Source organism: Nerophis ophidion, linkage group LG07 (assembly GCF_033978795.1).
Source record: "Nerophis ophidion isolate RoL-2023_Sa linkage group LG07, RoL_Noph_v1.0, whole genome shotgun sequence".
NCBI lineage: Eukaryota > Metazoa > Chordata > Actinopteri > Syngnathiformes > Syngnathidae > Nerophis > Nerophis ophidion.
Window position 1 is genome coordinate 16,161,681 of NC_084617.1, and position 21,041 is coordinate 16,182,721.

At 39.4% G+C, this 21,041-nt stretch overlaps 1 protein-coding gene and 15 non-coding genes across 16 annotated transcripts in view; 15 read left to right on the plus strand and 1 right to left on the minus strand.

Moving 5' to 3' along the window:
* The window catches only part of znf385c (zinc finger protein 385C), a 393,452-nt gene that overhangs the window by 307,276 nt on the left and 65,135 nt on the right, over positions 1-21,041 (minus strand). The gene's annotated exons all lie outside the window — the stretch shown is intronic.
* On the plus strand, positions 6,819-6,912 carry trnai-uau (transfer RNA isoleucine (anticodon UAU)). Its single transcript has 2 exons — positions 6,819-6,856; positions 6,877-6,912. It is a non-coding gene; the product is annotated as a tRNA-Ile (tRNA).
* On the plus strand, positions 10,111-10,204 carry trnai-uau (transfer RNA isoleucine (anticodon UAU)). Its single transcript has 2 exons — positions 10,111-10,148; positions 10,169-10,204. It is a non-coding gene; the product is annotated as a tRNA-Ile (tRNA).
* trnai-uau (transfer RNA isoleucine (anticodon UAU)) lies at positions 11,037-11,130 on the plus strand. The gene is made up of 2 exons: positions 11,037-11,074; positions 11,095-11,130. It is a non-coding gene; the product is annotated as a tRNA-Ile (tRNA).
* Positions 11,335-11,428, plus strand: trnai-uau (transfer RNA isoleucine (anticodon UAU)). Its single transcript has 2 exons — positions 11,335-11,372; positions 11,393-11,428. It is a non-coding gene; the product is annotated as a tRNA-Ile (tRNA).
* Positions 13,587-13,680, plus strand: trnai-uau (transfer RNA isoleucine (anticodon UAU)). The gene is made up of 2 exons: positions 13,587-13,624; positions 13,645-13,680. It is a non-coding gene; the product is annotated as a tRNA-Ile (tRNA).
* On the plus strand, positions 13,883-13,976 carry trnai-uau (transfer RNA isoleucine (anticodon UAU)). Its single transcript has 2 exons — positions 13,883-13,920; positions 13,941-13,976. It is a non-coding gene; the product is annotated as a tRNA-Ile (tRNA).
* trnai-uau (transfer RNA isoleucine (anticodon UAU)) lies at positions 14,773-14,866 on the plus strand. The gene is made up of 2 exons: positions 14,773-14,810; positions 14,831-14,866. It is a non-coding gene; the product is annotated as a tRNA-Ile (tRNA).
* trnai-uau (transfer RNA isoleucine (anticodon UAU)) lies at positions 16,109-16,202 on the plus strand. Its single transcript has 2 exons — positions 16,109-16,146; positions 16,167-16,202. It is a non-coding gene; the product is annotated as a tRNA-Ile (tRNA).
* On the plus strand, positions 16,826-16,919 carry trnai-uau (transfer RNA isoleucine (anticodon UAU)). Its single transcript has 2 exons — positions 16,826-16,863; positions 16,884-16,919. It is a non-coding gene; the product is annotated as a tRNA-Ile (tRNA).
* trnai-uau (transfer RNA isoleucine (anticodon UAU)) lies at positions 18,541-18,634 on the plus strand. The gene is made up of 2 exons: positions 18,541-18,578; positions 18,599-18,634. It is a non-coding gene; the product is annotated as a tRNA-Ile (tRNA).
* On the plus strand, positions 18,991-19,084 carry trnai-uau (transfer RNA isoleucine (anticodon UAU)). Its single transcript has 2 exons — positions 18,991-19,028; positions 19,049-19,084. It is a non-coding gene; the product is annotated as a tRNA-Ile (tRNA).
* On the plus strand, positions 19,451-19,544 carry trnai-uau (transfer RNA isoleucine (anticodon UAU)). The gene is made up of 2 exons: positions 19,451-19,488; positions 19,509-19,544. It is a non-coding gene; the product is annotated as a tRNA-Ile (tRNA).
* Positions 19,901-19,994, plus strand: trnai-uau (transfer RNA isoleucine (anticodon UAU)). The gene is made up of 2 exons: positions 19,901-19,938; positions 19,959-19,994. It is a non-coding gene; the product is annotated as a tRNA-Ile (tRNA).
* On the plus strand, positions 20,351-20,444 carry trnai-uau (transfer RNA isoleucine (anticodon UAU)). Its single transcript has 2 exons — positions 20,351-20,388; positions 20,409-20,444. It is a non-coding gene; the product is annotated as a tRNA-Ile (tRNA).
* On the plus strand, positions 20,805-20,898 carry trnai-uau (transfer RNA isoleucine (anticodon UAU)). Its single transcript has 2 exons — positions 20,805-20,842; positions 20,863-20,898. It is a non-coding gene; the product is annotated as a tRNA-Ile (tRNA).

The window sequence follows — 21,041 nt, forward strand, 5'->3', positions numbered from 1 at the left end:
CTCTACAACCTGTCGTCACTTCCGCTTTTCCTCCATACAAACAGCGTGCCGGCCCAGTCACATAATATATGCGGCTTCTACACACAGGTATGTGAATGCAAGGCATACTTGGTCAACGGCCATACAGGTTACACCGAGGGTGGCCGTATAAACAACTTTAACACTGTTACAAATATGCGCCACACTGTGAACCCACACCAAAAAAGAATGACAAACACATTTCGGGAGAACATACGCACCGTAACACAACATAAACACAACAGAACAAATACCCAGAACCCCTCGCAGCAATAACTTTTCTATAAACCCCCCGCTACCAACAACCACCCCGCCCCCCCCATTTATTTTCAAATTTATTAGCCTGTGGAAAAAGTTAATGTTGATTTTTACCTCAGAAGGCTGCAAATATAAAAGAGGCATTTATTTTTTTTATTAAAATTGTATTTAATAAGCTTTTAATGTTTTTTTCGTTTGTTTTTTAAAAGTTGATTTTGCACTATTAAGTTATATAAGCGTTGCTTGTTCCATATTCAGTGTTAAAGCAAATCAGTGTAGCAAACTGAGCAACAATTATTGATATTTTATTATTATTATTATTTGAAACTGGATTTTGCATGTCACTATAAAGTTATGTAAGCCTTGCTTGTTCAATATTCAATGCAACAGTTGTCCGGGTCCCTTTTAAAAGGTTAATTTGTTGAACCTCGGCCCGCGGCTTTGTTCAGTTAAAAATTTTGGCCCAGTCTGTATTTGAGTTCTACACCACTGTAACAAAGCAATTGACTCCAAAAAAATAAACCAGTCCAACGTAAGTTGTAAAGTAAGTCTCCACATTTCAAAACACTAATTATGAATGCTAATATACATAATTAGCATTAGCGATTTTCAGTGGCAATTTTAACACCTTGTTAATTACAAAAACCCCACGATGCACAAATACATACAAATTAAACAGCTAGGATGTAATATTTACAACACTTACAGTATTAACACTTTTTAGGGTGCAACCAGAACCAAACAAATCAAACTATTCACTGCTGCCATCTAATGTATTGGACTTGCAACTGTAATCACAACTTAGTATCATTCGTGCAAATGATATTATGAGATGATAAACCAAGATATAAAAATTGGACACTAGTTGCCATAATCAGCACATTTGTAAATGTTGCAATTTGCAATACAAATATTGCTTTTATAGTCAAAACAATTCATATTTATCAACACACACCAAAGTACCAAAAAAGTGGTACTCTTGAATACCGGTATCGAGTCCCAGGTACCAGAAATTGGTATCGTAATGATTCAAATGTGAAAGGTAATCTTTAAAATAGGGCTGTCAAGTTATTATTTTATTTTTAAACAGATTAATCACAGTTTTTTATTTCCTTGCAGGAATAAAATGTGCTAAATAAGTACACCAATATTTGGATGGAAATGCAATTTCGTAATCAGAATGTCATACGGGAATGTTTTTTAAATGACTTACTCAAAAGCAAGTCACTGATTTGCTTAAAACCTGGTGAAAATGAGTATAGTAAGATTTAAGTGTACATTTTCAAAGTATTTTCAGTAGTAACAAGGCCCAGTTACAAATCCATAATGCAGTGAACACACCCATAAACAACTTTATATTGTGCACCATTTAAATCTGCATTCATTGTTCTGTAGTTTAACCACTTGTTAAAAAACAAACAAGCTGGTGTACCTTTTTCAGGTGATACTGATCTCTTTGTTTGGTACAATGCGACCCCAGCTCGTTGTGATTAGTTACAGATGTCTGGATGCCGTAGTGCAGTGGTTCTCAAATGGGGTTACGCGTACCCCTGGGGGTACTTGAAGGTATGCCAAGGGGTACGTGAGATTTTTAATAAATATTCTAAAAATAGCAATAATTCAAAAATCATTTTTAAATATATTTATTGAATATTACTTCAACAAAATATGAATGTAAGTTCATAAACTGTGAAAATAAGTGCAACGATGTAATATTCAGTGTTGACAGCTAGATTTGTAACGATTCTTAATCGATTAAAAAAAAAATCAAAAATACATTTTTTTATTTTTTTTTACAAATGACCTCCACAGACGTCTCTTGTTGCTTTATTTGTATTTGACTTTATCAATAATTTGGGTAGAAATTTGTTAAACAATACCAGTTTTCTTTTAAGTCGTATTTAAAAAAATTTCAGAGCTGTTATCCATTTTATGAAGAAATGCAGCTAATAAAATAACTGGCACCCAAAAACTATTCATTTTGAATGATGAATCATTTTTAATCGAGAATCGATAGTGAATCGAATCATTACTCCCTAGAATCAAATCTAAATCATGCGGTGCCCAAAGATTCACAGCCGTAGTGTACAGTATTATGTATGCGCTATGTTTACTCAGTCATATTTATTTAGGTAACTGTTTGAATAAATTGTACTTGTCAGAGTAGGTTTAATGCAAAGTTCCTTTTACAAACCCCGTTTCCATATGAGTTACGTATAAAATGCTTCTCCTTCGGTTTTTGAATGTTAGCGCACACAACATAGATATGTATATGGAAGATAACTGTAGTTACACTAAGTGAAAACTGTATTAACCTGCTTAGTGAAAACATAAATATACGTCCCTATTTGGCAAGCAGGCATCCTTGTTTTAATTTTCTTGCCTTTCCCAAACCACACAATGTTGAGACACTTTGGTCTCAGTCTCCAAAGACATGTGTAATTTATACACTCTTTCATATTAATGGCTGTCAGCAATGTCACACTGTGTGGACATTATTGTCTCTCCTGACTTATTCATCGACCTGCTAATTTACTTTCTGCTGTAAAACAATCTTTTTCTGAAATGTACAAAACATTTATTGTTATGATGAATAAATATATGACGGTACTAAGACTATTGTGGCCAAAAACAGTTTTCTTCTACAGCAAGGGTGCCCAAACTGCGGCACAGGGGCCATTTGTGGCGTGTGACAAGTTTGTCATTGGCCCTAGGCACATTACAAAAAACAAACAAAACAAAAAACACCAGCAAAAATTGGGGAATCCGCTAAATCATCTAATAATAACGACAAAAAAATATATTAAAAAAAAAATATATATATATATATATATATATATATATATATATATCAGAGATGCGCGGATAGGCAATTATATCATCCGCATCACCAAAGTCGTCATCCAACCGCCGTCCACCCGAACCAACATTTTATCAGGACCGTCCCCGCCCGCCAACCGCCCGCTGAAATACATCAGAGTGTCCGCCTTTACAACTCACAGAACTATTTAAAACTATTTAACAGAGTGATGATGACAATTGGAGTCGCTAACGTTCCCGCGACTATCCAATAGGGTTAATCCTGATGACAAGAATATGGGCGTGCTGTGAAGCCATTGCCTTAGACACCTTCAACAACATGTACAAACCGATTGTTGGTCCGGCAACATGTTGTGTGCAGCTTCTGCAATTACACGTACTAGATTGAAAGGCATACTGGGTGATACAGAGTACACTGATGGTTGTGATATAAACAACTTTAACACTTACTAATATGCGCCACGCTGTGGAGCCACGCCCAACAAGATTGACAGACACATTTCGGGAGAACAGCCTCACAGTAACACAACATAAACGCAACACAACAAATACCCATAATCCTTTGTATCAGTGACACTTCCTGAATATATTTTACACCCCCGCGCCCCCAGCCCCGCCCACCTTACCGACGCACGGGGTGGGTCATGAATACAAAGGATTCTGGGTATTTGTTGTGTTGCGTTTATGTTGTTTTACTGTGAGGATGTTCTCCCGAAATGTGTTTGTCGTTCTTAATTGGTGTGGCTTCACAGCGTGGCGCATATTACTAAGAGTGTTAAAATTGTTTATGTCACAACCATTTGTGTACTCTGTGTCACCCAGTATGCCTTGCAGTCGTGTGCGTGTTGCCGCGGAAGCCACACACAATATGTTGCTGGACTGACAAGCTGATCGTACGTGTTGTAGTAGGCGTCAAAGCCAATGGCTTCATAGCACGCCCTAATATTTATTATCCGGGTGACTACCGGCAGACATTCAGAAGAATAATAGCGTCTCTTATTGTCTTCTTCGCTTTATGTCACGGGTCTTAAATGACACTTTGAATGGTGAAGGATACCGATCACAGAACCATGTATATTAAATATTTCCGGATGGTTCAACCGCCACCCACCCGAATCTAATTAAAATCTATTTTTTTGTCATGTCAACCGCCCGACCCGCGGTTTATCCGCAGACTCCGCGGATGAGACTGCAAACCGCGCATCTCTACTGCGGACGTTATCTCCTTCTGTTGTTGACTATTTTTTTCATACGGTGTTGATATGGAAATGGTCGCCTCGGCATCTTGTGGGTGTGGCACCGAATGGAGATGTTGAAATACGGAGGTAGCCCTCTTCACTCTCTAGCAGGTGACTTTTCAAATGATGCTACATAATAGCAGTAATGCTACTTTTTGTAGCAACGCTTTTGCCCCACGCTTGACAAATTACGGTTGTCTGTTCGACACATTCCCGCTTGAAGCCAAACCACAGACAGACGATGTCGCACGGCTCCGCCTGAGGGATCGAAGGTCCGTATGATCATCGCTTAGGTGCAGCTAACGTTACCCGTGCTGCTACCGCTCTGCTCCACGAGGGCGTATGACGTTGTATGTGACGTATGTAAAAAAGTGCGCTTGCTGTCTTTGAGAAAAAGAGACAGGAAAGAGCAAGAACGTACACTCGAATATAATGATATAGTCATTTTTTATATCGCACAGACACAAACCCGCGATATATCGTGTATATCGATGTATCGCCCAGCCCTAGTGTCAAAGCAAGCTAATATTCAACCAGGAAAACATCAGGTAGTTTTTTAACCTGACTGACTGTTCTCGTACTTCCTACCATATTTGCAAAAAAAAAAATGTATGACTGGTTTACTCTAAAACAGGGAAAAAACGCACCTGACGGTGTTTCCGAAGGCTCCAGTGGAGCAGTCAGTTAGCATGTATTGCTTACAGTATAAGACAGTAACATGCAGAGTGATGCTAATGTTTGACCCTCATCTTGAGCAAGCTTTTTATTACCCAAACAAAATCAGTGGTGCAATGAATATGTAAACAAATGGTTTATGTTAAAACTGGTCCTACAGAAATCAGAGGCAAAATATCATGCTAATTAATTTGAGTTACTCGCTGTTGGGTCATGAGCTGTTATTATGAATCACACTTTTGTGCAATACAATTAATTTCCTGATCAACGGCTCTCTGTAATGAATATGACGACAGCAGTTCGCAGAGTAATCACTAAAATGATGATGACAGATGGGTTGCTAAAGAAAATATCTCTCCTCAGAACAGACAACGGGCATATCCAAAGTCTTCAGCCAATTACGCCATTATCGGCCCATTACTCATGATCTGATCTCACTCAATTATCATGGCGGGGTAGGGGAACAGCCATTACTACCTATTTTGTACTGAACATGATGATGGCGGCAGCGGAAGTTGGCAAGGGAAACGCGTTCATTTATCCAAATGGACTGTTAGGTGACATCGTAAAAAAAGGGGGAGAGACATGAGGATGGTGCCTCATGCTGACATTGGAATAAAAATGAGAATCTATTGTCATGCAGTCCTTGTAGATGAGGTGATGATCCAAGCCTGATTTCCATAGCAACGACGTACATCAGGGGTGGGCATTACGTCGATCGCGATCGACTGGTCGATCTCGGAGGGTGTGTCAGTCGATCTCAAGCCAGGCATTAAAAAATATACATAAAAATGAGCAATCATCAACCATACCAAGACTTCACTTTCGTCAGTTGTTTGACATTCTCGGCTCCCGAGGATCTTGTGAGATGACGCTGGCTGCTGCGAGCTCATATTTAAGAAAAAAATCACTAACAGGGCGGACACAGGGAAACACATTTTATTTCTAGAGACTCCGTACCTACTGTCAAAACTCTAAAGACCGACTGCACAGTTCCTGTCTTCACCATAAAAGACCTGTTTCATCCTGCCTGTGCTAACAAAATAAGAGTCTCAGAAAGCTAGCGTGCACAAGCTGGCAAGCTACGGAGTTTGATGCCAATGTATTTCTCCCCCGCCCTCAGCGACCGCTTTCTCACTTGCTTGCCCACCCGCACAGTCACTGACGTCACTCACCTGCTGCCAGACATTAAAGGGCCACACACATATGCTACTCTCATAACAAAGTGTTTAAAAACGAGTATGCAAGTTGGACAAATGAGATGCCAAATCCAACCACTTTCATGTGGTATTGGACAGAAAGGAGGACTTTTTTTTCCCTCCATTTGAAAATGCGGACGTTATCAGCATCACTGTCTAATTCCAATCAATGCAAGTCATCAGAATCAAATACACCAACTTACATTCTTGTCTTCATGAAAGAAAGGAATCTATGTGTGTTAAACATGCTTGTATTATCATTAAACACCATTAACTTGTTAACAAAAATGTCTTTTTCATAAATAAATAAATATAAATTATAAATAGGAATGAGGTAGATCTCCTCGACTTGGCCAATTGAAAAGTAGCTCGCCTGCAGAAAAAGTGTGAGCGCCCCTGACGTACATATACTGCACTCTTACAATAAGACCTACTCTACGTCTAACGTTTAGTAGTCTTTAAAACAATCTTTTTGGCCCAACTTAATACTTCTTCTTCTTGCAGTCTTATGCCAACTAAAGGAATAATTGGGAAAAAACTGAGTTGTTCCTTTCTGAAACAGGAACAGGTTTATTTGGCAGAATGGCTTTTGACGGACATCAACCCATAAGCTCCAGTGGCGCAATCGGTTAGCGCGCGGTACTTATAAGACAGTAACCTGCAGAGTGATGCCGAGGTTGTGAGTTCAAGCCTCACCTGGAGCATTTTCTTTTATTCATTTCCTCAATGACCAGTGATTGACACACAAATCGGATGTGTTCATTATTATCAGCTGACAATATGGGAGTACCACTAAACTAATAAATAACACAAAAAACATAAAGTTGTGGACTAATCTAAATGTGTGCACGCAGCTCATTACCTCTCTGTCACATAAAGCAGGGGTTCGTAACGTTTTTGACCTCGGGGCCCAACTTTTCCACCACAGAGTGGCCGGGGACACACTCAAAAATTAACACTAAATTAGTCATCGTATTGATTGTTTTAATCATATTCAATAACTACATCTAATTTACTCAAAGTTTAACAGGATAAAACTTGTCAAATAAAATAAAACCAGGTTTTAATCCCGAAGATAATCATCAAAGTTTAGGTCAGGCCGATTCCAAATATAAATACTAATCAAATATACTGCAAAAGAAAGCATTCATTAAATCTGATGAATTATGAATTTGCATGCATTTATACAGTGCTAAAATAAGTAAATTAATAATAGATTAAAAAAAATAAGTTAACTCATTTGATTATTCACAAGAATTGATCGCATTAATCATGCACATACGCAGATTAATAACTTGGAATTTAACAATATCAAAATCTCACAGCACGATGCTATCACGGTATTAAGGCCACTGTATGATATTATTGTGGCATGTGTCCCAAAAAAAAAGCCTTAAAAATGTCGCAGTGGATAAAATGAAGTGGCAGGAAATTTAGGATAATCACACTTACTGTAACCGAACACAAACATAGCGCTAAAATTTTTTAATCGTTTTTATTATGACAAACAATTATTTTGAAGTGCAAACAATTGTGAAGGAACATCCACTGCTTAAAGCTTATATGTACATTTAAAAACAAAAAAAAAAACCTTACAGTTGAGTGTCTTTTAAGTGACAATGTAAACATACATTTTAAAACAATCAAACTCACTTTTATGAGAAGAAGTGTCCTCAGTGGACGTGTTTATATCACAGTGAACATGTTTATATCAGTTTGGAAAATGCTGTTTGTCAGAATAGTTAACTAATGTCAATACCTCCCAAACTGATGTTTGGTTTCACTGGCTTCAAATATATTTTCTAGGTGACAGTTTATGAGGTGGCGACTTGTCCAAGGTGAACTGCCTTCCTCTCAAGTGCAGCTGGCTCGAAATTGATGGATGGATTGATAATTTATTAAGTAGCTTTCGAGTATCCATCCATCCATCATCTTCCGCTTATCCGAGGTCGGGTCGCGGGGGCAACAGCCTAAGCAGGGAAACCCAGACTTCCCTCTCCCCAGCCACTTCGTCTAGCTCTTCCCGGGGGATCCCGAGGCGTTCCCAGGCCAGCCGGGAGACATATTCTTCCCAACGTGTCCTGGGTCTTCCCCGTGGCCTCCTACCGGTTGGACGTGCCCTAAATACCTCCCTAGGGAGGCGTCCGGGTGGCATCCTGACCAGATGCCCGAACCACCTCATCTGGCTCCTCTGGATGTGAAGGAGCAGTGGCTTTACTTTGAGTTCCTCCCGGATGGCAGAGCTTCTCACCCTATCTCTAAGGGAAAGCCCCGCCACACGGCGGAGGAAATTCATTTCGGCCGCTTGTACCCGTGATCTTGTCCTTTCGGTCATGACCCAAAGCTCATGACCATAGGTGAGGATGGGAACGTAGATCGACCGGTAAATTGAGAGCTTTGCCTTCCGGCTCAGCCCCTTCTTCACCACAACGGATCGGTACAACGTCCGCGTTACTGAAGACGCCGCACCGATCCGCCTGTCGATCTCACGATCCACTCTTCCCCCACTCGTGAACAAGACTCCTAGGTACTTGAACTCCTCCACTTGGGGCAGGGTCTCCTCCCCAACCCGGAGAAGGCATTCCACCCTTTTCCGGGCGAGAACCATGGACTCGGACTTGGAGGTGCTGATTCTCATTCCGGTCGCTTCACACTCGGCTGCGAACCGATCCAGCGAGAACTGAAGATCCCAGTCAGATGAAGCCATCAGGACCACATCATCTGCAAAAAGCAGAGACCTAATCCTGCGGCCACCAAACCGGAACCCCTCAACGCCTTGACTGCGCCTTGAAATTCTGTCCATAAAAGTTATGACCAGAATCGGTGACAAAGAACAGCCTTGGCGGAGTCCAACCCTCACTGGAAATGAGTTTGACTTACTGCCAGCAATGCGGACCAAGCTCTGGCACTGATCGAGTATATCAATGTAAATTATTTTTGGGTGATTTTCCTCTATGCGGTGTGACATGACCGGCTGGCTCTGTTGTCTGGAAAACGCTCGAGACGAAAGTGCCACGCTTTGCTCTGCAAAGAAAGCAGAGCAAAGCTTTCTTACTTGTGCCAAAGGGCTTATGTTTTCACCTGGGTTTGATTGGGTGTTTGTTAGCAACACAACTGAAATAGTTTTTCATTGTTTTACTTTACTCATTTAGTTAGTTTTTGAAAACATTTGAAAGACTTATTTGCAGAATTTCAAGCACCACCCTCAGTTAGCGTGTGGTACTTCCTGTACAGTAAAAGACACTAACCTACAGAGTGATGCTGTGGTTGTAAGTCCAGGCCCACCTGGAGCAATTAAGTTTATTCACTTCCTCAATGACCAGTAATTGACACACCGACTTTCTGTTTATATTTGTACTCCAACTTATTGACAACTTTCGAGTATCTATACAAAATATTGATTGGGAAACCAATAATTACTCCATTCTGAAATACTGGCATGATCTTTTTAAAAAAGTACCTAAAAAGTTAGTCTATATAAGGTCCAGTGAGGCAATCGATTAGCGTGCGGTACGAGTCGGTGAATAATCAGTAAAGTGTTCGGGCTTCACCTGGAGCAGAGTTCAAGGAATAAATCTTGGTTTCGGAGTAAATTACCAATTTTGACTTACCTTTCTTTCATTTTTGTAAAGGAAAACCTTGAACTTCTCTCATTTCATTCTTTACATACTCCAGTTATTCACCCACTGCTTTCTGGAACACCTTTCAGGTCTCTGAGCAGATGAGTTAGCATTTAGTTGAATAAGCTGCCAATGTATTTGTGAGGGCTGTTGCGAGTTCAAGCCTCACCTGGACCAATAAAATGTACTCTTTCAACAAATATTTTCACTCCAATGTGATGAAAGTTCTGCTATCTGTGCGCAAAAATATCCATTATTGAAAACCAAACAACTTATGTTCAAGCTCCAGTGGCGCAATCGGTTAGCGCGCGGTACTTATAAGACAGTAACCTGCAGAGTGATGCCGAGGTTGTGAGTTCAAACCTCACCTAGAGCAATGAAGTCATTTAATTCCTCAATGACCAGTACTTTAGGTGTTTTTGTCAGTAAGCATGCGTGTACCTCATGACAATGTTGTCATAAACTAATAATCAACACAATCTTTGTACCCCAACTTAATGACAGTTCTTCAACTTTCAACTATCCACGCACAAAAACACTGATTGGAGAAACAGAATTGCTCCAGTCTGAAATAAGGGAATGATCTCTAGAAAAAAAAGTATCAAATGAAACCTTCTCAAAAAGCCCCACTGGCACAGATGTTGAGGTTGTGAGTTTGAGCCTCATTTGGAGTACTGTCCAAGGATTCAATCCTGGTTTTGGAGTAAGTTACCATTGTATCTGACTGGTTTTGACTTACCTCTCTTTTTTAATCGGAAAACCCTGAAATTCCCTCATCTTTGGCTTTACATATACAGGTTATTCACTTATCATGATTTCTTGAATCCATTTTAGGTCTCTGAGCAGATGAGTTAGCATTTTGTTGAATAAGCTGCCAATGTATTTGTGAGGGCTGTTGCGAGTTCAAGCCTCACCTGGACCAATAAAATGTATTATTTCAACCAATATCAAAGGTTGGAATCGGGGGTTAAATCACCAAAAATGATTCCCGGGCGCAGCCACCGCTGCTGCCCACTGCTCCCCTCACCTCCCAGGGGGTGATCAAGGGTGATTGGTCAAATGCTGAGAATAATGTTGCCACACCTAATGTGTGTGTGTGCGACAATCATTGGTACTTTAACTTTAATATGTGTGCCCCAATGTGATGAAAGTGCTTCTTTCTGAGTGCAAATGTATCCCTTATTGAAAACCAAACTGTCTATCTTCCAGCCCCAGTGGCGCAATCGGTTAGCGCGCGGTACTTATAAGACAGTAACCTGCGAAGTGATGCCGAGGTTGTGAGTTCAAGCCTCACCTGGAACATTTATGTTATTCACCTCCTCTTTGATGAGTACTTCAGACTCTTTTATCAGTTACATTTTTGAGGGCTGTTGTGAGTTCAAGCCTCACCTGGACTAATAAAATGTAGTATTTCAAACAATATTTGAGCCCATCGATAAAAGATCTTCTATCTACTTGCAAAATTATTGATTACTTAAAACTAAACACACAAGATCCTAGGTAAGAGCTCCAGTGGCGCAATCGGTTAGCGCGCGGTACTTATAAGACAGTAACCTGCAGAGTGATGCCGAGGTTGTGAGTTCAAACCTCACCTGGAGCAAATAAGTCATTTACTTCCTCATTGACCGGTAGTTTAGGTATTTTGATCAGTTAGCATGCGTAAACCTCATGACAACGTTGTCATAAACTAATAATCAACACAATCTTTGTACCCTAACTTAATGACAGTTCTTCAACTTTTGACTATCCACGCACAAAAACATTGATTGGGGAAACAGAATTGCTCCAGTCTGAAATAAGGGAATGATCTCTAGAAAAAAAAAGTATCAAATGAAACCTTCTCAAAAAGCTCCACTGACACAGATGGTGAGGTTGTGAGTTTGAGCTTACCATGAATTGATTAACGTGGACCCTGACTTAAACAAGTTGAAAAACTTATTCGGGTGTTACTATTTAGTGGTCAATTGTACGGAATATGTACTGAACTGTGCAATCTACTAATAAAAGTATCAATAAATCAATCAATCAATCAATCAATCAATCAAAGCTTCATTTAGAGTACTGTCCAAGGATTAAATCCTGGTTTTGGAGGAAATTACCATTGTATCTGCCTGATTTTGACTCACCTCTCATTTTTGGATTGGAAAACCCTGAAATTCCCTCATCTTTGGCTATACATATTCAGGTTATTCATTTGTCATGATTTCTTGAAAACCTCTCAGGTCTATGACCACATGAGTTAGCATTTTGTTTAACAAGTTGCCAATACATTTTTGAGGACTGTTGGGAGTTCAAGTCTCACCTGGACCAATAACATTTACTATTTCAACCAATATTTGTGCCCCAATGTGATGAAAGTGCTTCTATCTGCGTGCAATATTATGCATTATTGAAAACCAAGCGAATAACGTCCATGCTCTAGTAGCGCAATCGTTTAGCGTGCAGTACTTACAAGACAGTAACCTGCTGAGGTTGTGAGTTCAAACCTCACCTGGAATGATGAAGTCATTTATTTCCTCAATGACCAGTAGTTTAGGTGTTTTAATCAGTTAGCATGCGTGTACCTCATGACAACGTTGTCATAAACTAATCATCAACACAATATTTGTATCCCAACTTAATGACAGTTCTTCAACCTTTCGACTATCCACGCACAAAAACATAATTAAAGCATTTTGTTTAACAAGTTGCCAATACATTTTTGAGGGCTGTTGAAAGTTCAAGTCTCACCTCGACCAATAAAATGAACTATTTCAACCAACATTTGTGTCCCAATGTGATGAAAGTGCTTCTATCTGCCTGCAATTTAATGCATTATTGAAAACCGAACTAATTATGTCCATTCTCTGGTGGTGCAATGGGTCAGCGTGCGGTACTTATAAGACAGTGACCTGCTGAGGTTGTGAGTTCAAACCTCACCTAGAGCAATTAAGTCATTTAATTCCTCAATGACCAGTACTTTAGGTGTTTTTATCAGTTAGCATGCGGGTACCTCATGACAATGTTGTCATAAACTAATCATCAATACAATCTTTGTACCCCAACTTAATGACAGTTCTTCAACTTTCGACTATCCACGCACAAAAACATTGATTTGGAAACAGAATTGCTCCAGTGTGAAATAAGGGATTGATCTTTGAAAAAATAGTATCTACTGAAACCTTCTCAAAAAGCCCCACTGGTGCAGATGTTGAGGTTGTGAGTTTGAGCCTCATTTGGAGTACTGTCCAAGGATTAAATCCTGGTTTTGGAGGAAGTTACCATTGTATCTGACTGGTTTTGACTTACCTCTCATTTTTGAATCGGAAAACCCTGAAATTCCCTCATCTTTGGCTTTACATATACAGGTTATTCACTTATCATGATTTCTTGAATGCATTTCAGGTCTCTTAGCAGATGAGTTAGCATTTTGTTGAATAAGCTGCCAATGTATTTGTGAGGGCTGTTGCGAGTTCAAGCCTCACCTGGACCAATAAAATGTACTATTTCAACCAATATCAAAGGTTGGAATCGGGGGTTAAATCACCAAAAATGATTCCCGGGCGCAGCCACCGCTGCTGCCCACTGCTCCCCTCACCTCCCAGGGGGTGATCAAGGGTGATGAGTCAAATGCAGAGAATAATGTTGCCACACCTAATGTGTGTGTGTGAGACAATCATTGGTACTTTAACTTTAATATGTGTGCCCCAATGTGATGAACGTGCTTCTTTCTGAGTGCAAATGTATCCCTTATTGAAAACCAAACTGTCTATCTTCCAGCTCCAGTGGCGCAATCGGTTAGCGCGCGGTACTTATAAGACAGTAACCTGCGAAGTGATGCCGAGGTTGTGAGTTCAAGCCTCACCTGGAGCACTTAAGTTATTCACCTCCTCATTGATGAGTACTTCGGACGCTTTTATCAGTTACATTTTTGAGGGCTGTTGTGAGCTCAAGCCTCACCTGGACTAATAAAATGTAGTATTTCAAACAATATTTGAGCCCATCGATGAAAGATCTTCTATCTACTCGCAAAATTATTGATTACTTAAAGCTCAACACAAAATTCTAGGTATGAGCTCCAGTGGCGCAATCGGTTAGCGCGCGGTACTTATAAGACAGTAACCTGCAGAGTGATGCCGAGGTTGTGAGTTCAAACCTCACCTGGAGCAAATAAGTAATTTACTTCCTCATTGACCGGTAGTTTGCGTGTTTTGATCAGTTAGCATGCGTAAACCTCATGACAACGTTGTCATAAACTAATAATCAACACAATCTTTGTACCCTAACTTAATGACAGTTCTTCAACTTTTGACTATCCACGCACAAAAACATTGATTGGGGAAACAGAATTGCTCCAGTCTGAAATAAGGGAATGATCTCTAGAAAAAAAAAGTATCAAATGAAACCTTCTCAAAAAGCTCCACTGACACAGATGGTGAGGTTGTGAGTTTGAGCTTACCATGAATTGATTAACGTGGACCCTGACTTAAACAAGTTGAAAAACTTATTCGGGTGTTACTATTTAGTGGTCAATTGTACGGAATATGTACTGAACTGTGCAATCTACTAATAAAAGTATCAATCAATCAATCAAAAGATTCATTTAGAGTACTGTCCAAGGATTAAATCCTGGTTTTGGAGGAAGTTACCTTTGCATCTGACTGGTTTTGACTTACCTCTCATTTTTGGATTGGAAAACCCTGAAATTCCCTTATCTTTGGCTATACATATTCAGGTTATTAATTTGTCATGATTTCTGGAAAACCTCTCAGGTCTATGACCACATGAGTTAGCATTTTGTTTAACAAGTTGTCAATACATTTTTGAGGGCTGTTGGGAGTTCAAGTCTCACCTGGACCAATAAAATTTACTATTTCAAACAATATTTGTGACCCAATGTGATGAAAGTGCTTCTATCTGCGTGCAATATTATGCATTATTGAAAACCAAGCTGACTATGTCCATGCTCTAGTAGCGCAATCGGTTAACGTGCGGTACTTATAAGACAGTAACCTGCAGAGTGATGCCGAGGTTGTGAGTTCAAATCTCACCTGGAGCAATCAAGTTATTTAATTCCTCAATGACCAGTAGTTTAAGTGTTTTAATCAGTTAGCATGCTTGTATCTCATGACAACGTTCTCATAAACTAATCAACACAATCTTTGTATCCCAACTTAAAGACAGTTCTTCAACTTTCGACTATCCAAGCACAAAAACATAATTAAAGCATTTTGTTTAACAAGTTACCAATACATTTTTGAGGGTTGTTGGGGGTTCAAGTCTCACCTGGACCAACAAAATGTACTATTTAAACCAATATTTGTGTCCCAATGTGATGAAAGTGCGTCTATCTGCCTGCAATTTAATGCATTATTGAAAACCAAACTGACCATGTCCATGCTCTAGTGGTGCAATCGGTTATAAGACAGTGACTCGCTGAGGTTGTGAGTTCAAACCTCACCTGGAGCAATTAAGTCATTTAATTCCTCAATGACCAGTACTTTAGGTGTTTTTATCAGTTAGCATGCGGGTACCTCATGACAACGTTGTCATAAACTAATCATCAACACAATCTTTGTACCCCAAATTAATGACAGTTCTTCAACTTTCAACTATCCACGCACAAAAACATTGATTTGGAAACAGAATTGCTCCAGTGTGAAATAAGGGATTGATCTTTGAAAAAATAGTATCTAATGAAACCTTCTCAAAAAGCCCCACTGGTGTAGATGTTGAGGTTGTGAGTTTGAGCCTCATTTAGAGTACTGTCCAAGGATTAAATCCTAGTTTTGGAGGAAGTTACCATTGTATCTGACTGGTTTTGACTTACCTCTCTTTTTTGAATCGGAGAACCCTGAAATTCCCTCATCTTTGGCTTTACATATACAGGTTATTCACTTATCATGATTTCTGGAATCCATTTTAGGTCTCTTAGCAGATGAGTTAGCATTTTGTTGAATAAGCTGCCAATGTATTTGTGAGGGCTGTTGCGAGTTCAAGCCTCACCTGGACCAATAAAATTTACTATTTCAACCAATATCAAGGTTTGGAATCGGGGGTTAAATCACCAAAAATGATTCCCGGGCGCAGCCACCGCTGCTGCCCACTGCTCCCCTCACCTCCCAGGGGGTGATCAAGGGTGATTGGTCAAATGCAGAGAATACTTTTGCCACACCTAATGTGTGTGTGTGCGACAATCATTGGTACTTTAACTTTAATATGTGTGCCCCAATATGATGAAAGTGCTTCTTTCTGAGTGCAAATGTATCCCTTAATGTAAAACCAAACTGCCTATATTCCAGCTCCAGTGGCGCAATAGGTTAGTGCGCAGTACTTATAAGACAGTAACCTGCGAAGTGATGCTGAGGTTGTGAGTTCAAGCCTCACCTGGAGCATTTATGTTATTCACCTCCTCATTGAGTACTTCAGACACTTTTATCAGTTAGCATGCATAAATCTTATGTCAACATTGGAGTAAACTAATAATCAATGCAATCTTTGGACTCTAACTTAATGACAGTTCTTCAACTTTCGTAATATTGATTGGGAAAACAGAATTGCTACAATCAGAAATACAAAAACCATCTTTGAAAAAAAAAGGATCGAAAAAAATCCCACAAAGAAGCCTCAGTGGCGCAGTTGGCTAGCGTGAGGTTCATAAAAGTGAGTAATCCGTAAAGTGATACTGACTTTAAGCTTCACCTGAAGCACTGTTCAAGGAATAAGTCCTGGCTTTGGAGGAAGTTACCATGGTTCCTGACCAATCTTTGGCTTTACATACTCAGGTTATTCACTTATCCTGCTTTCTGGAATACCTGTCAAATCTATGACCACATGAGTTAGCATTCTGTTTAAAAAGTTGCCAATACATTTTTGAGGGCTGTTGTGATTTCAAGCCTCATCTGGACCAATAAAATGGAGTATTTCAACCAATATTTGAGCCCATTGCTGAAATATCTTCTATCTACTCCCAAAATTATTGATTACTTAAAACTAACACACAAAATTCTGAGTATGAGCTCCAGTGGCGCAATCGGTTAGCGCGCGGTACTTATAAGACAGTAATCTGCAGAGTGATGCTGAGGTTGTGAGTTCAAACCTCACCTGGAGCATTTAAGTCCTTTACTTCCTCAATGACAAGTACTTTAGGTGTTTTTATCAGTGAGCATCTGTAAACCTAATGAGAACATTGGAGTAAACTATTAATCAACACAATTTTTGTACACCAACCTAATGACAGATCTTCAACTTTCGACTATCTACACACAAAAACATAATTCCTTCAGTCTGAAATACAGGAAGGATCTCTATAAAAAAAATGAATCTAATAAAAACCTTCTACAGAAGCTCCAATGGCGCAGTTGATTGCCTTGCAGTACTTATAACCAGTGTTTGTAATAACGGCGAAAGCAGACAACAACATACACACATGCATACAATGGGAATGATTGAAGTGACAAATTTGCCATCCAAAATACTGTATATCCCCATTTTTGACAAGAAGATACAGCCAAGGAAGCACATTCAATCTCTGGTGAAAAGATTCAAAAGAGCTGGCGTCATATTTAGTTAACCTGCTTTCTTGAGTTTGCATTTCGTTTAATAATTTGCCAAGGCATTAGTGAGGGCTGTTGTAAGTTCCAGCAACACCTCAACCAATAAAATTTACTATTTCAACCAATATTTGTGTCCCAACTAGATGAACGTTCTTCTATTTATTCTCAAAAATAATAATTATTGAAAACCAAACTGACAAGGTCCTTGCTGCAAGCTCCAGTGGTGCAATAGGTTAGCGCGCAGTACTTATAAGACAGTAATCTGCAAAGTGATGCTGGGTTGTGAGTTCAAGCCTCACCTAGAGCAGGTTTTTACTCTTATGGTGATCTGTGAGTAGTACATAAAAAAATAAGGATTTAGTCTTTGTGCAGATGAGTTAGCACTTGTTTAATAACTTGCCACCAAATTTGCTGCTACAGAGTCATATCAGGAACAAGACACATTAATTTGATAAAACAATAAAAAAGGCAAGGAAAAAGCTCCAGTGATCTGTGAGTAGTACATCAAATCTAAAATTTAAAAATGTAAAAAATAAGGATTTAGTCTTTGTGCAGATGAGTTAGCATTTGTTTAATAAGTTGCCACCAAATTTGCTGCTACTGAGTCATATCAGGAACGTGATGCATTAATTTGATAAAACAATATAAAAAGGCAAGGAAAAAGCTCCAGTGGCACAGTCATCTAGCGCGTGTATTTATAAGACAGTAACCTGCAGTGATGCTTGAGGTTGTAAGTTTGAACCTCACATAGCACACTGAAACTTTAATGAAATGATCTTTGCAACAGGTTTGATGTCCACAATGCATTACACCAGACACTATCTCATTGTTTATGTACAGTACAATGGACTGACCACCTCTGATTGGTAAATGAATAATTAAATCTCTAGGTCTCCAAGCAAATTAGTTAGTGAGTGATAATATAGGATAGAACTAGTACTGAGCTAATACTCAACCAAGAAAACATCTTGTAGACTTTGAACCAATATTTGAGCCTCACCTTAATGACTGTTCAACTACTGATTCCTGTATGTTACTGCATCACAGGGCAGACTCTGAAACCAACCTTGAGAACTAAGTAAGATCCAAAAAAAAACAACCACCTCCTTATGCTGTCAATCAATAAATAAAAGAATGATAATGACTAAATGCATGAACTCCTTTATTCTAGGTATAAGCTCCAGTGGCGCAATCGGTTAGCGCGCGGTACTTATAAGACAGTAACCTGCAGAGTGATGCCGAGGTTGTGAGTTCAAACCTCACCTGGAGCAATTAAGTTATTTACTTCCTCAATGACCGGTAGTTTAGGTTTTTTCATCAGTTAGCATGCGTAAACCTCATGACAACGTTGTGATAAACTAATAATCAACACAATCTTTGATAATATAGGATAGAACTAGTACTGAGCTAATACTCAACCAAGAAGACATCTGTTACACTTTGAGCCGCACCTTAATTACTGTTCAACTACTGATTCCTGTATGTTACTGCATCACAGGGCAGACTCTGAAACCAACCTTGAGAACTAAGTAAGATCCAAAAAAAACAACCCCCTCCTTATGCTGTCAATCAATAAATAAAAGAATGATAATGACTAAATGCATGAACTCCTTTATTCTAGGTATGAGCTCCAGTGGCGCGATCGGTTAGCGCGCGGTACTTATAAGACAGTAACCTGCAGAGTGATGCCGAGGTTGTGAGTTCAAACCTCACCTGGAGCAATTAAGTCATTTACTTCCTCAATGATCGGTAGTTTAGGTTTTTTCATCAGTTAGCATGCGTAAACCTCATGACAACGTTGTCATAAACTAATAATCAACACAATCTTTGATAGATAGGATAGCACTAGTACTGAGCAAATACTCAACCAAGAAGACATCTTGTAGACTTTGAACCAATCTTTGAGCATCACCTTAATGACTGTTCAACTACTGATTCCTGTATGTTACTGCATCACAGGGCAGACTCTGCAACCAACCTTGAGAACTAAGTAAGATGCAAAAAAACAACCACCTCCTTATGCTGTCAATCAATAAATAAAAGAATGATAATGACTAAATGCATGAACTCCTTTATTCTAGGTATGAGCTCCAGTGGCGCAATCGGTTAGCGCGCGGTACTTATAAGACAGTAACCTGCAGAGTGATGCTGAGGTTGTGAGTTCAAACCTCACCTGGAGAAATCAAGTCATTTACTTCCTCAATGACCGGTAGTTTAGGTGTTTTCATCAGTTAGCATGCGTAAACCTCATGACAACGTTGTCATAAACTAATAATCAACACAATCTTTGATAATATAGGATAGAACTAGTACTGAGGTAATACTCAACAAAGAAAACATATTGTAGACGTTGAGCCTCACCTTAATGACTGTTCAACTACTGATTCCTGTATGTTACTGCATCACAGGGCAGACTCTGAAACCAACCTTGAGAACTAAGTAAGATCCAAAAAAAAAACAACCACCTCCTTATGCTGTCATTAAATAAATAAAAGAATGATAATGAAAATGCATGAACTCCTTTATTCTAGGTATGAGCTCCAGTGGCGCGATCGGTTAGCGCGCGGTACTTATAAGACAGTAACCTGCAGAGTGATGCCGAGGTTGTGAGTTCAAACCTCACCTGGAGCAATTAAGTCATTTACTTCCTCAATGACCGGTAGTTTAGGTGTTTTCATCAGTTAGCATGCGTAAACCTCATGACAACGTTGTCATAAACTAATAATCAACACAATCTTTGATAATATAGGATAGAACTAGTACTGAGGTAATACTCAACAAAGAAAACATATTGTAGACGTTGAGCCTCACCTTAATGACTGTTCAACTACTGATTCCTGTATGTTACTGCATCACAGGGCAGACTCTGAAACCAACCTTGAGAACTAAGTAAGATCCAAAAAAAAAACAACCACCTCCTTATGCTGTCATTAAATAAATAAAAGAATGATAATGAAAATGCATGAACTCCTTTATTCTAGGTATGAGCTCCAGTGGCGCGATCGGTTAGCGCGCGGTACTTATAAGACAGTAACCTGCAGAGTGATGCCGAGGTTGTGAGTTCAAACCTCACCTGGAGCAATTAAGTCATTTACTTCCTCAATGACCGGTAGTTTAGGTGTTTTCATCAGTTAGCATGCGTAAACCTCATGACAACGTTGTCATAAACTAATAATCAACACAATCTTTGATAATATAGGATAGAACTAGTACTGAGGTAATACTCAACCAAGAAAACATAATATTGTAGACGTTGAGCCTCACCTTAATGACTGTTCAATTACTGATTCCTGTATGTTACTGCATCACAGGGCAGACTCTGAAACCAACCTTGAGAACTAAGTAAGATCCAAAAAAAAATAACCACCTCCTTATGCTGTCATTAAATAAATAAAAGAATGATAATGACTAAATGCATGAACTCCTTTATTCTAGGTATGAGCTCCAGTGGCGCAATGGGTTAGCGCGCGGTACTTATAAGACAGTAACCTGCAGAGTGATGCCGAGGTTGTGAGTTCAAACCTCACCTGGAGCAAATAAGTCATTACTTCCTCTACGACCGGTAGTTTAGGTGTTTTCATCAGTTAGCATGCGTAAACCTCATGACAACGTTGTCATAAACTAATAATCAACACAATCTTTGATAATATAGGATAGCACTAGTACCGAGCTAATACT